Genomic DNA, 12,076 nt, shown 5'->3' with positions numbered 1-12,076 from the left:
GACAAACATCGAGTCGTTTTACCAGTCCTTTAGCGTTAACGGTGATGCATTTTAAAACTGAACAGAAATCACCTTTTCTGGATATATCAAATATCGAATCCGCTTAATGTGCCTACAATTCAATCATTCAAAAAATACATAATTTACATCATGCCTTTTCATAGAACAGACAATAAGATTTGAGACAATAAGAACTTTAGTTTTATAACTAAAGTTGCACAATTATACCAACTCTATGGTGGCTGGGTGGTAAGGTGTGTGGCTGGTGTTTTGGAAGTCGCGAGTTCAAACGACCCAATGGGAGTACTTTTTTTTTTTTTTTTATGCCATACAATCTTCCTAGTACTATTATGTAGGTGTGTGTGTGTGTGTTTTTATTCATTCTTTGGTTTTATAGATGACATACATATTGACTCCTTTTACCGGTCCTTAATTAGGCTCTGGGGAAGCAATGGTGGTGGTGGTGGTGGTGGTGCATTTAAAACTAAACCAAAAATCACCAGTTCTGGACGCGTCAAATATCATATCCGCTTAATGTGTCTACAACCTAATTACTTAAAACTACACTATTTAATTCATTCATATCACGTGCATATTGGTCATTATGCTCATACAACCGACATAACAATTTATTTTCATTATTAGAATCATACATTTCATCAAGTAATACAGATACAAAGAGATTTTCTTTCTGAGAAGACCGTTAGTATTGGCTGGCTGGCAGGCAGGCAGGCAGGCATTTGAGGGTTATTATTTCGCCTGTTGATTGGGGGGAGGGTTGATGTGTTAGGGGGTTTTCGGTTAGGTGTGGTGGTGGTGATTGGTGGTGATTGGTGGTGGTGGTGATTGGTGGTGATTGGTGGTGAGTAGTGGTGGTGGTGGTGGTGGTGGTGGTAGTAGGTGGGAGGGGGGGGGGGGAAGGGGAATGATGGTCTGTGGATTCCTTCTCCGTACCCCTTACATATAAGCAAAAACATGCCTTCCTGTGGGTATAGAAACATTAACACAAATTATATCAGTAACTGATATTGTAGCCTTTTAAACAGAAAAGATTTGTACATACAAATACTTTTAAATTATCATTTATTTGTGGAAATGGCATTTACGTCATTAAATTGATACCTCAGCATCAAGTGTCCTGCAGTGGTCCAGTGGTAAAGTGTATATAAGTGATGCGTATTCTTGGAGTTGCGAGTTCAAACCCGGATTAAGCTATATATATATATATATATATATATATATATATATATATATATATATATATATATATATATATATATATATATATACAACATGTTTTGTTTTGGTTGTTTGTTTTTGTATAAAGCCTCACACACTATATTAAGCGAGTTTGTTTTAAACATGACATACATATTAATTCATTTTACCAGGCCTTATTCCACACAACTCCGTGAATTTCCCGTGGAGCCAGCCAGCCAGCCAGCCATTCAAACAAAAACAAACGAAACAAAACAAAACAAAACAAAAAACATTATTGCCAACAGCATTTGGTGTTCCCAGGCGGTCACCCATCCAAGTACTAACCAAACCCAACGTTGCTTAACTTCGCTGATCGGACGAGAAGCGGTGTTCTCAACGTGGTATGGCCGTTGGCATGAGACTGCCTACACATTGTGGCTAATAACCAACTCTTTTTAGTCATCACGGCAGGATACGGACCTTCTTGTGGTGTCTTAATGGTAATTGTATCCTAACATATTTTTGTCTCCTTGGCATGGATATTTAACATCGTTTATTCAGTCTTGGGTTTATGTTCTTTCGCCATTTACAGACATTTTACATCTACCTACTTCCTCAGCCTACCCTGCCAATTTCTAATGAATTTGTGGATTTTCTTTTGTAATACATACATGTGTGTGCTCATCTGCTCTTCAGTTTTTATGATATTTGTCTCATCTGTCCTGCTTTATGATACTTTTACAAAGAACATGAACAAATGCTTCTATTTTAGAGAAGATATGGGATCCAGGTTTCGGAGCCGTAAAACCAACCGTCGTGATTGGTGGACGAGTTGCCAGGTTGCAGCTTCTGTACCGTGCCGGCACATAAATAGGTTCGGCTCAAGCGGCGGCAGCATCATTCCCCCGTGACTGTCTGAGCGTCTCTCATCACCTTGGTTATCTCATCATCATCATGGTAGAAGCAAAGCCTACCAAGAAGGCTGCGGCTGCTGCTGCTGTGGTGGCCACCACCAGGAAACCTCGCGTCCAGGTTGCTCACCCGAAAACTAGTCAAATGGTTCTAGCCGCGGTCGCAGCACTCAAAGACCGTAAGGGCTCGTCTCTACAAGCAATCAAGAAGTACGTTGTTGCCAACAACAAAGTCGAGGCTGCCAAGATCGCCATTTACATCCGAAGATTTCTCAAGAAAGCAGTGGCTGACGGCATTCTTGTTCAGACCAAGGGAAGTGGAGCTAGTGGATCATTCAAGCTGGCCGTAGCAGAGAAGAGGGCCGTTCTAACTCCCAAGAAAGCCACCACAACCAAGAAACCATCTACAGCAGCAAAGAAGGCCGTGGTAACTCCCAAGAAAGCCGCCACAAGCAACAAACCACCTACAGCCTTGAAAAAGAAGCAGCAGCAGCAGCAGCTTGTTGTTGGGAACAAAAAGCCCAAAATAAAGAGAGCTTCAAAATCTCCCAAACCACCCAAGGCAAAGAAAGCTGTCAAGAAAACAACAAAGGCAAAATAAACGACGACATGCAAGCAGCATGAATACACATGACAATAAACATCCAGGCCTCCCCCCTCAGTGGAGGGGCCTCATATGATTCCAAAAAGAGTTTAGTTTTGTAGACAAATAAATCATTACTTTTGGGGTAGATTTACTCTGTATATTATATATATATATATATATATATATATATATATATATATATATATATATATATATATATATATATATATACACACATACATGGGTGAGGTGATATGGTACCAAAGTTTTTGGTGAGGTGATTGACATTTACACAAGATAAAACACGAACCAATGGGAATAAAAACATAAGAATGGAAGTAACTGCAGAAGGCCTATTGGCCCATAACACAAGCACTTCCTCTTGATGCTTCTATATTGGTTCGGAGTCTTGAAGCTATAATATATATATATATATATATATATATATATATATATATATATATATATATATATATATATATATATATATATATATATATATATATATATATATATATATATATATGCACACAAAACTAAATAGTCTTGTTAGACAAATTGCCCCTATTAGAGGCAAGTTGACTAACAAGCCGAATGACTGCAATTGTTTTGAATTTGAGTTAAATCTAACATAGAAATGTAATCAAACCTAACCTAACCTATGCTAACCCAAGCTAAGCTAACCTAACCTAACCTAAGCTAACCCAAGCTAAGCTAAGCTAACCTAACCTAACCTAACCTAACCTAACCTAAGCTAAGCTAACCTAACCTAACCTAACCTAACCTAACCTAACCCAGCAATTCATGATCTTAATATAATACTGTTAATTGGATAAACCAATTTGGAAAGAAATGTTCGAAAATAACAAAATTAACTGTGCTTGTTAGGAAAATTGGGCCTTGCATACTTGTCCCAATAGTGTGGTTCTCGCTTTTAGGTACGACATAAACGTATACCTAAGTTGAGAGAGAAAAAGATTCGCACTCAAACATGCATATCGATTGCCAGTCCTGAATTCTGGGTAGATATTCGTGTCCTCCCTTTTCATTTACCATCATTTGGATACTATCAAAACAGCTCTGAGAAGGATAAAATGAATAAAACGGGTAGCTCACTCATGTAAAAAGGAAGAGTTGGGAAAGATCTCTCTCTCTCTCTCTCTCTCTCCCTCACCCCCCCCCCCCCCACCAATGATCCTGCTCTGCTAGTATATAACGTAACAAACCTTCCCCCCCCCCCCTCCCTCCCCAATCAGAGTCCCTTTAAGCATGCGAGGATAAAAAATAGATTTCATAAGACCCAATGTGCTAGCTGATATCAAAACAATTTATGTTATCGTCTATTAAGCCCTTCAGTAAAAAAGTATAGGGACCTAATTAGGTCCCGTTTTGAGGTGGTGGTGGGTGGAATCGATGGATTAGCCAAGCTCTTATCCGCCGAATCCGTAGAGGGTACGACCCTGGCGCTTCAGAGCGTACACCACGTCCATGGCAGTGACGGTCTTCCTCTTGGCGTGTTCCGTGTAGGTTACAGCATCACGGATGACGTTCTCGAGGAACACCTTCAGGACGCCACGGGTCTCTTCGTAGATGAGACCCGAAATACGCTTCACGCCGCCACGACGAGCTAAGCGACGAATAGCGGGCTTGGTGATGCCCTGGATGTTGTCACGTAGCACCTTACGATGACGCTTGGCGCCACCCTTTCCGAGTCCCTTGCCTCCCTTGCCGCGTCCAGTCATGGTGTTGAAGTTGTGTGAATCGAATTGACGAATGCCATTCATTCATTCATTTAAATATAGGTCAAGATACCCTAATGGGTGAGCGTGGAAGTGGGGATAGGGGAAGAATTAGTGGGGGTGAGAGGAAGGGTTTTCAGTATGAGGTAAAGTGCCAGGGCTAGACCCAGCTGCATGGCATTGAAATCGTTATGACCAGACTAGGCAGTGAAGGCGAGGAATCGGATCTGTGACAACATTTCGTCTTTTCTGAGCACCCACGGAGACAGCAGTCCTCAGCTGGATGTGCCCTGGAGGCTCACACCAGATGTGGTCTTTGATCTGTTAATCAGCATCGCGGCCCACCCAAGGCACCAGAAAACGGGAGCTAGTTGGTCCCCCCCTAAAGAGGGGGGAGAAGAGTTAGGAGGTTATAGTTGGAAGTTTGGTGATTTGAGTAGTGATATTATAGGAGAGGGGTTATGTAAAGGACGGAGCAGGAGGTGGATCGTCGATCAGGTTAAAGAGGTTGTGCGTATGTCTGGGTCTGCTTAGGACGTTTCTGAGGAACGTGTCGTAGTTGTCATGATAGGTGAGAATTCTGTCAATCTGTTTCTTCCCCATAGTATCCCAGGTTATGTTCAGAGGTGGGATGTTCGCCCTCTCATGCAGGGCCTCACTGGTGGTGAAGTCCTGCCAATGGGTATCGAACACCCATCTCAGAGCCCTGTTCTGGGTACGCTGGAGTTTCTTCCTATTTGTTGGTGCTGCAAGTGTGAGTGGGATCGGTGCATATGTTAGGAGTGGGAGAATAAGTGTTTTGTATAAGTAGAGCTTGGTGGCTTGGGAGGCATGTTTAAGTGGGTAGAGTTTTGATAGGGCGTTTGAGGCTATAGCTTTCTTGGGTGTTATGTGTGTGTGAAAGCGAAGGTTAAAGTCTAGTGTGAGTCCAAGTACTGTGGTTTTGTTGACTCTTGGGATCTGTGTTGCATCTGGTGATTGAGAGTAGAGTTTTACTGGGTCAGGGTTACGTCGTTTGTTGTAGAAAAAGTATGTTATTTTTGACTTGTTGGGGTTTGTTTTTATTCGCCAGTCGTGTTCCCAGAGGGTGACTTTGTCTATTTCTTGTTGTGCTTTCCGTGTGAGGGCGTTAATCGTATAGTCTGTGATCAGTTGGGTTACGTCGTCAGCGTAGCAAAGGGTCATTGATGTCCAGTATACTGGGTCAGGGATGTCGTTTATATAGAGTATGTATAAGGTTGGTGAAAGAACTGAGCCCTGAGGGACACCTGCATTTAGGTTGAAATAACCCGACAGCTTGCTGAGGAACTTGATCTGCATCTTTCTATTTGTTAGAAAGCTGCAAAGTAGCCTCTGCATGTTATCAGATAGTTGAAACAGAGTGCAGAGTTTGTAACGCAGGCCGTCGTGCCATACGGTGTCAAAAGCTTTTTCGACGTCCTTTGCAATGAGGGCCGTCTTGGCCCTTTGGTGTTTATTTATGGAGAGGTAGTTTGTTATTATGTTCAGTGCGTCTTGTGTTGAGCGGTGTTGTCTGAAGCCAAATTGTTTGTCTGTCAATATGTTTTTGTGTTCTAGGTGATTCCTGAGTTTATGATTAATGAGTTTTTCGTATACTTTTCCTAATGTCTCTAGTAAGCTGATCGGTCTGTAGTTCTTAGGGTCTGTCGGGGATTTTTGGGGTTTTGGAATGAGGATTGCTGTGGCTTCTTTGAATGGGCTTGGGAAATATCCTGATGCTAGTGAGGCGTTGTAGACGTCTGTGAGTGCAAAGATTAGGGGGTCTGGAAGTTGCTTGAGGAGAGCTTGGCCAATGCCAGAGGCTCCTGGGGCTTTACGTCTGGTGTTCTTGAGCATGAGTTTAACTTCTTCAGGTAGTATTGATTCTGTGAGGTCACTTTCTAAGTCGTCTAGTGTCGTGAGGTCAATGGTAGGGTAGTGTGTGATGGCATGAGGGTTGTGTCGTATCCATGTTTCTACTCTGTTTATGTTTTGTATTGCTGTTGGTTGTGGGGGGTGGGGATTGAAGATGTCCTGCCAGTGTTGTTTGAATATGCCTATTACTTCTGAGGGATCGGTGTAGTTTTGATTGTTGTGAGTGATGTATGTAAAGGCAGAAGAGGAGGAGTTTCCTCTGATCCTCTTTATGAAGTTCCAGAATTGTTGTGGAGTTGTTTTTCTTTTGTGACGGTAACGCGTTGGTGTTCGGCTGTTTAAGGCTAGGGGTATGGCCTCGTCACATAGTTATAAAAAAAAAATAGAAAACTGGAACTTCGTCTGTGGTAAGGTAAGGAGAAGACACACAAAACACAAGTAAACTTTAACAATGAAATTTTAATTACGTTAAATAAATCAAAACATGAAAATAATGCACAAACAAATTCTTATAATAAAATCAATGAATCAAAATAATAAGAATACTTAAATGACAAAATGAAAAGTTACGTTAAGGCAAAATAACAAGAAGTGCAACACAAAAGTTAAGTGGGAGGTGCTGGAATATTGGCTTAAAGCCACCACCTCTCTCAGTACACTCTAGAGTCTAGCTGGGAGGAGTGCTGGCTACGAAAGCACGGAACATTCTGAGGACTGATGTTGGGGTGGCCCCAGACATCAGGTAGTATTGGGGGCGAGTGCAGGTGCAGCCAGACCGGCGACCAATCAGCGGAGTCGTAGCGATCAACGGGTAGTTTGGTGGTTGGAGTTCGAACAGGTGGCTGGTTGCATACGTTTCTGCTCACCCTGGCAAGCCTTGCTGGTGCTGGTGTTGTTGTCGTTGTTGGACATTTCTTCCATAGTCTTTTTATATAATTGTGAAGACGTAATTATGGAGGGAAGAGCAGGCTCAATCTCTTGAAGGAGATTATCGTCACAACTCTCCCCCGAAGCCTGCGGTTCTGGAAGAAGTACGTCGTTATGTGGTGGAGTAATGGATGGAGTTGCTTCTACTTCATAAACTCTGGAGAGATCATGGGCTAAGATGTTGTCAGACTCTTGGTATAGCGTGTCTCCAGGTTGAATTTCTGCAGTTAGCAAGCCCATAGTAGAAGACGTTGAGATGAGAAGTGGGCGTGCTGCAGGAGGTGTAGGGTGGTGTGGTCCGTATTGATGGTGGACCGAGCACTTTTCAGGTGTGGAGTGAAGTGCTGAAGCTTCAGGATGAGGAAGAGTAGCTCCTTGCCAATTGTTCCGTCGTTCCTTGTAGCAGTAGTCGCCGACAGGTGAATTCTTCTCGCCTCGTTGCTGCATCACGACACCACCATCGTCGGTACCATTGGCGTCGACATGGAGGATGTAGGGCTTATCTGACGAGGTGAGAGTGGAATTAGAAGAGGGCATAGGAGCACGATTATTATCCTGAAAGCATTTGGGAAGATCATTAAGGATTTTGGAATTAGAAAGCGCCGACTCCTTGTCAGTGCTTTCGGGAGAAGAAGCCGGGATGGTCTCACTGTGGATGTAGGGTTCTGTGAAGGTAGAACAATTAATCAAGACAGTGGGAGGAGTACCATTATATTGCTTCAGGAGGTTGACGTGGCACAGCTGGGTCTTCCGCCGCCTATCTGGAGTCTCTATGACGTATGTGTTGTTGCTTCTGCACTCTTTGACGCAGTAGGGTCCTGAAAATTTGTTTTGTAAAGGTGAACCTGGGATAGGGAAATAAGCAACGACGAAGTCTCCCGGCTTGAATTTTCTTACTTTGCTGGTCTGGTCGTAATGAGTCTTCATTCTCACCTGGGCTTTCAATAGATTATCATGGGCAAAGCGGTGGACTCTCTCTAGAATGTGCTGAAGGTTTTGAAGAAACTGGGGCACATTCTGATGCTCACTGAAGGTGGCATCTCTGAGAGAGTCTTTGAAAGCCTTAAGGGGAGTACGGCACTTACGGCCGTAGAGCATCTCATAAGGAGATACTCCTAGGGACTCATTGGGGAGACTTCTGAAAATACACATTATTAGGTCAATCTGCTTATCCCAATCCTTTGAGGTTTCACTACAAAACTTTTTCAAGAGTGCTTTGATGGTCTGATGACTACGTTCAAGAGAACCCTGTGAAGCAGGATGATAGGGGCTGGACAATACCTGTTTGATGTTGAACTCCTCCAGTGTCCTTTTGAAGAGATCACTGGTGAAGTTGGTGCCACAGTCACTTTGAATCTCCCTGGGAAATCCGTATTGAGTGAAGATCTTCAGTAGATGTTTGATAACCGTAGCAGCCGTGATGTTCTTCACTGGAACTGCTATGGGAAATCTGGTGGTAGGACACAGGATGGTTAGGATGTAGGCGTTACCTGAACTGGTCCGAGGTAAAGGACCAACACAGTCTATTATGAGTCTGTGGAAAGGTTCCGCAGGCACCTGTATGGGAATCAGTGGTGCTCTGGGAATGGAGACGTTCGGTTTGCCTGCCATCTGACATGTATGACACTGTTTTACGTACTGTTTGACGTTGTTTACCATACCTGGCCAGTAGTAGTCTTGACGAATCCCATGGTAAGTCTTGTTGAAGCCGTAGTGGGAGAATGCTCCGTGGGCCAGGTGTAGAATAGTGGGCCGCAGGCTGGTGGGAATCACAAGTTGTTCGGTGTTGGCCCAATCGTCCTCCTCCTTCAGTTTACTGGGTCTATATCTGCGGTAGAGCAAGTCGTTCTCTAGGAAGAACCCAGGAATACTGTCGGGTTGAGTCTCAGCCTGGAAAAACAATGGTGTTAAAGTAAGATCTTCCCTCTGCAACTTACGGAACTCCAACTTGGTCAGATGCGGGGGTAGTTTCTGAGGGTCTTGAGGGACAGCGGTGGCAGTAGAGTCAGCTGGCTGTGGACGTGCGGCTTGTGCACGGGTGGTCACGAGAACCGGAGGAGAAACTTCATCACTCTCTTGAACCTCTGCTGGAACATACTCGAGAATAGGATTACTTGGCACAGAGTTACACACCTGGGGTTTGTCCATGACGATCAGGTTGGTCGGTTGCAGGTCTTCTGCCAAGTCGTTGCCTAGGAGAAGTTGCACTCCAGGCATGGGAAAAGGCTTTTCCCTGACGGCGACTTGGACTTCCCCGTTCACGTAGGGACAATTCAGGTGGACTCTGGCGAGAGGGTATGGAGTGGTAGCAGTGAGGTCAGTGATGAAGACTGTTTCCCCGGTGTAGACTATGTTGGGCACAGCCGACTTCAAGATGATCGATTGTAGAGCCGCTGTGTCCCTCAAGATCTTCAATTTGAAACGTCCCTCCGGATTTGAACCGTTGGCAGAGACAGTTCCAGTATACAGGTGGTTACTGAAAAGAGAAAGATCATTAACATCAACACCAACATTCATCACAGGCTTACCGGACTTAGGAGGAGTTGGTTTGGGTCGTTGTTGGTCAGTGGTTCCCTTGTATTGAGACTTACCACACTTGTCTATGGTATGTCCATAGAGTCTACAATACTTGCAGTACAGTTGTGAACCAGCTTGATCGGGGCTCACCTTCTCGTAACTGTACCACGACTTCTTACTGGAGGATGGTTCAGGTGTCAGCCGGTGGATGAGGCTGTAAGTGTCAGCCGACTTAGCACACTTCAGGTAGTCGGTTTCTTCTTTATCTGCTAAGTAGAGGCGGACAGGAGGCGGCACACGTCTCAAGAATTCTTCAACAAGCATCAGGTTGACGAGTTCTGTAAAAGTAGAGACATGTGCTGCTTCCAGCCATTTCATGAAATACCTCCGTTTCGTGTTAGCAAACTCGAGGAAGGTAGTGGTACTTGCCTTCAGGTGGTCACGGAATTTCCTTCTATAACTTTCAGTAGAGAGGAGGTAGGCGTCCAACACTGCTTGTTTCAGAGTGTAGTAGTCATTCTCAGACGCCAAAGTACTGAGTGTGACTGCAGCTCTACCTGTAAGATGGACTCTGAGAAGTGTGGCCCATTGGTCGACAGGCCAACTGAGTTGATTAGCAAGGGTTTCAAAGGTGGTAAAGAACACATCAACTTCTGCTTCTACAAAGGATGGCATTAACTTACTTGCATGTGATATATTAAAACTGACGGGAAGATTGGCAGTAGCTTGTTGGCGTTGAGTGAAGTGTGAAGTTTCCAAGGCGATTTCACGTTGACGACACTCTAGAGCCAGAGTCGCTTGTTGTTTGTCATGTTCGCGTTGCATCTCCAACTCTCGTCGTTTGGTTTCAAGCTGTACTCGTTCCCGCTCCTGGAGTGTTTCAAGCTGTACTCGTTCCCGCTCCTGGAGTAGGGCAACCTCACGTTCCTGGAGGGCGAGTCCGCGTTCTTGTTCTTCTCTTCGTATGGCAGCTGCTCGTTCTTGTTGTTCGAGGGCTTCCCTTTGCTGCTCACGTTCAATCTTGGCCAGCTCTAGTTTGAGTTTCAGCGTTGCCAAATCAGTTTTATCTGCAATATAGTAAGTTTCATGAGTTTCAGAGTCTATCTTACCTTGCTCTAAATAGTAATCCAGCAACAGGTTGTGTAGGTCATTTTTGTTGGCTTGGTAGGGAACTTCTAGTTGATACTCATGTGCAAGAGTTTGTAGTTCAGTCCTCTTGGCACGACTCAAAGTCCCTATTTCACCTGCTGGATTTGCACGGAAAGTTTGGAGACGAAACATGGTGAAATTAGCAAATAAAGGTACACGAATGTTCAATAATGAAATGTCAGAAACAGGACAACGTGGCAACTGGCACCTATCCTGTGTGATCTTTAACAATTAACGTTAAGTGAAAGATATTAAATGATTAAATTAAATCAAGGGCGCAGGAAATCTTGTACCCGGTACTCATGTAAGAGAATAAGGGCAAGAAAATCCTACTAACAAATGAAACAAAGTTTCGAAAACAAATGAAACAGTTAAATGCTTCAAAAGTAAAATTGGTAGTCCAAGGATGTAGGCATACCTTGCCAAGTCTCTATAGGACATAAAGCAAGTTTTTCCCACTGAATTTAATATGATACTTACAGAATTAGCGAACTTTTGTGCTCTGAAAAAATAAGCTAATTCCCTACCGTTGTATGTATCATCATCTCTGACTGACGTGTAGGGGTGCGAGGTGTCAACTGGTGACGAGAACTGCTGCTGAGGTCCCAATTCAGCAACTAAAGTTCGAGCTAGAGGAACTATGGCCCTCTTTGTCCTCCTACAGTCAGATTGCAGAAGATTGGGTACTCTTGACCCGGGGCAGACCACAGTACCAGGGTACCAATATGATGATCTGTCAGAATGAGAAATATTCAAGGGACATAGATGGTAAATACGAGTAATAACAAGGAGGGAGAGATGACCAATTAAGAGTATGACTGCGGCCTACAGTCACCACGTAATCCAAAGTTGTCTCACCTTCACTATATGTTACTCTCGTAATGCACAATACACCGCACCTTATAAAAAATGAAATTGAATGAAAAATAGTAAAGCTACGTTAACAAAGTTAAATACGCTTACCATAAATTACCACTTGGCACCAGTACCTGAGTGAGGCTCCTAGGACAGGCCCCCATATAACTTGTGACGGTAACGCGTTGGTGTTCGGCTGTTTAAGGCTAGGGGTATGGCCTCGTCACATAGTTATAAAAAAAAAATAGAAAACTGGAACTTCGTCTGTGGTAAGGTAAGGAGAAGACACACAAAACACAAGTAAACTTTAACAATGA

The 12,076-nt window shown here is 43.8% G+C and overlaps 1 non-coding gene across 1 annotated transcript; it reads right to left on the bottom strand.

The window, feature by feature from the left end:
* Nucleotides 1-1,496: 1,496 nt before the first annotated feature.
* Nucleotides 1,497-1,615, bottom strand: LOC138360414 (5S ribosomal RNA). Its single transcript, XR_011226362.1, has one exon. It is a non-coding gene; the product is annotated as a 5S ribosomal RNA (ribosomal RNA).
* Nucleotides 1,616-12,076: the final 10,461 nt, after the last annotated feature.

The sequence above is a fragment of the Procambarus clarkii genome, unplaced genomic scaffold, assembly GCF_040958095.1.
Source record: "Procambarus clarkii isolate CNS0578487 unplaced genomic scaffold, FALCON_Pclarkii_2.0 HiC_scaffold_109, whole genome shotgun sequence".
Taxonomy (NCBI): domain Eukaryota; kingdom Metazoa; phylum Arthropoda; class Malacostraca; order Decapoda; family Cambaridae; genus Procambarus; species Procambarus clarkii.
This window is presented reverse-complemented; position numbering and strand designations above follow the sequence as displayed.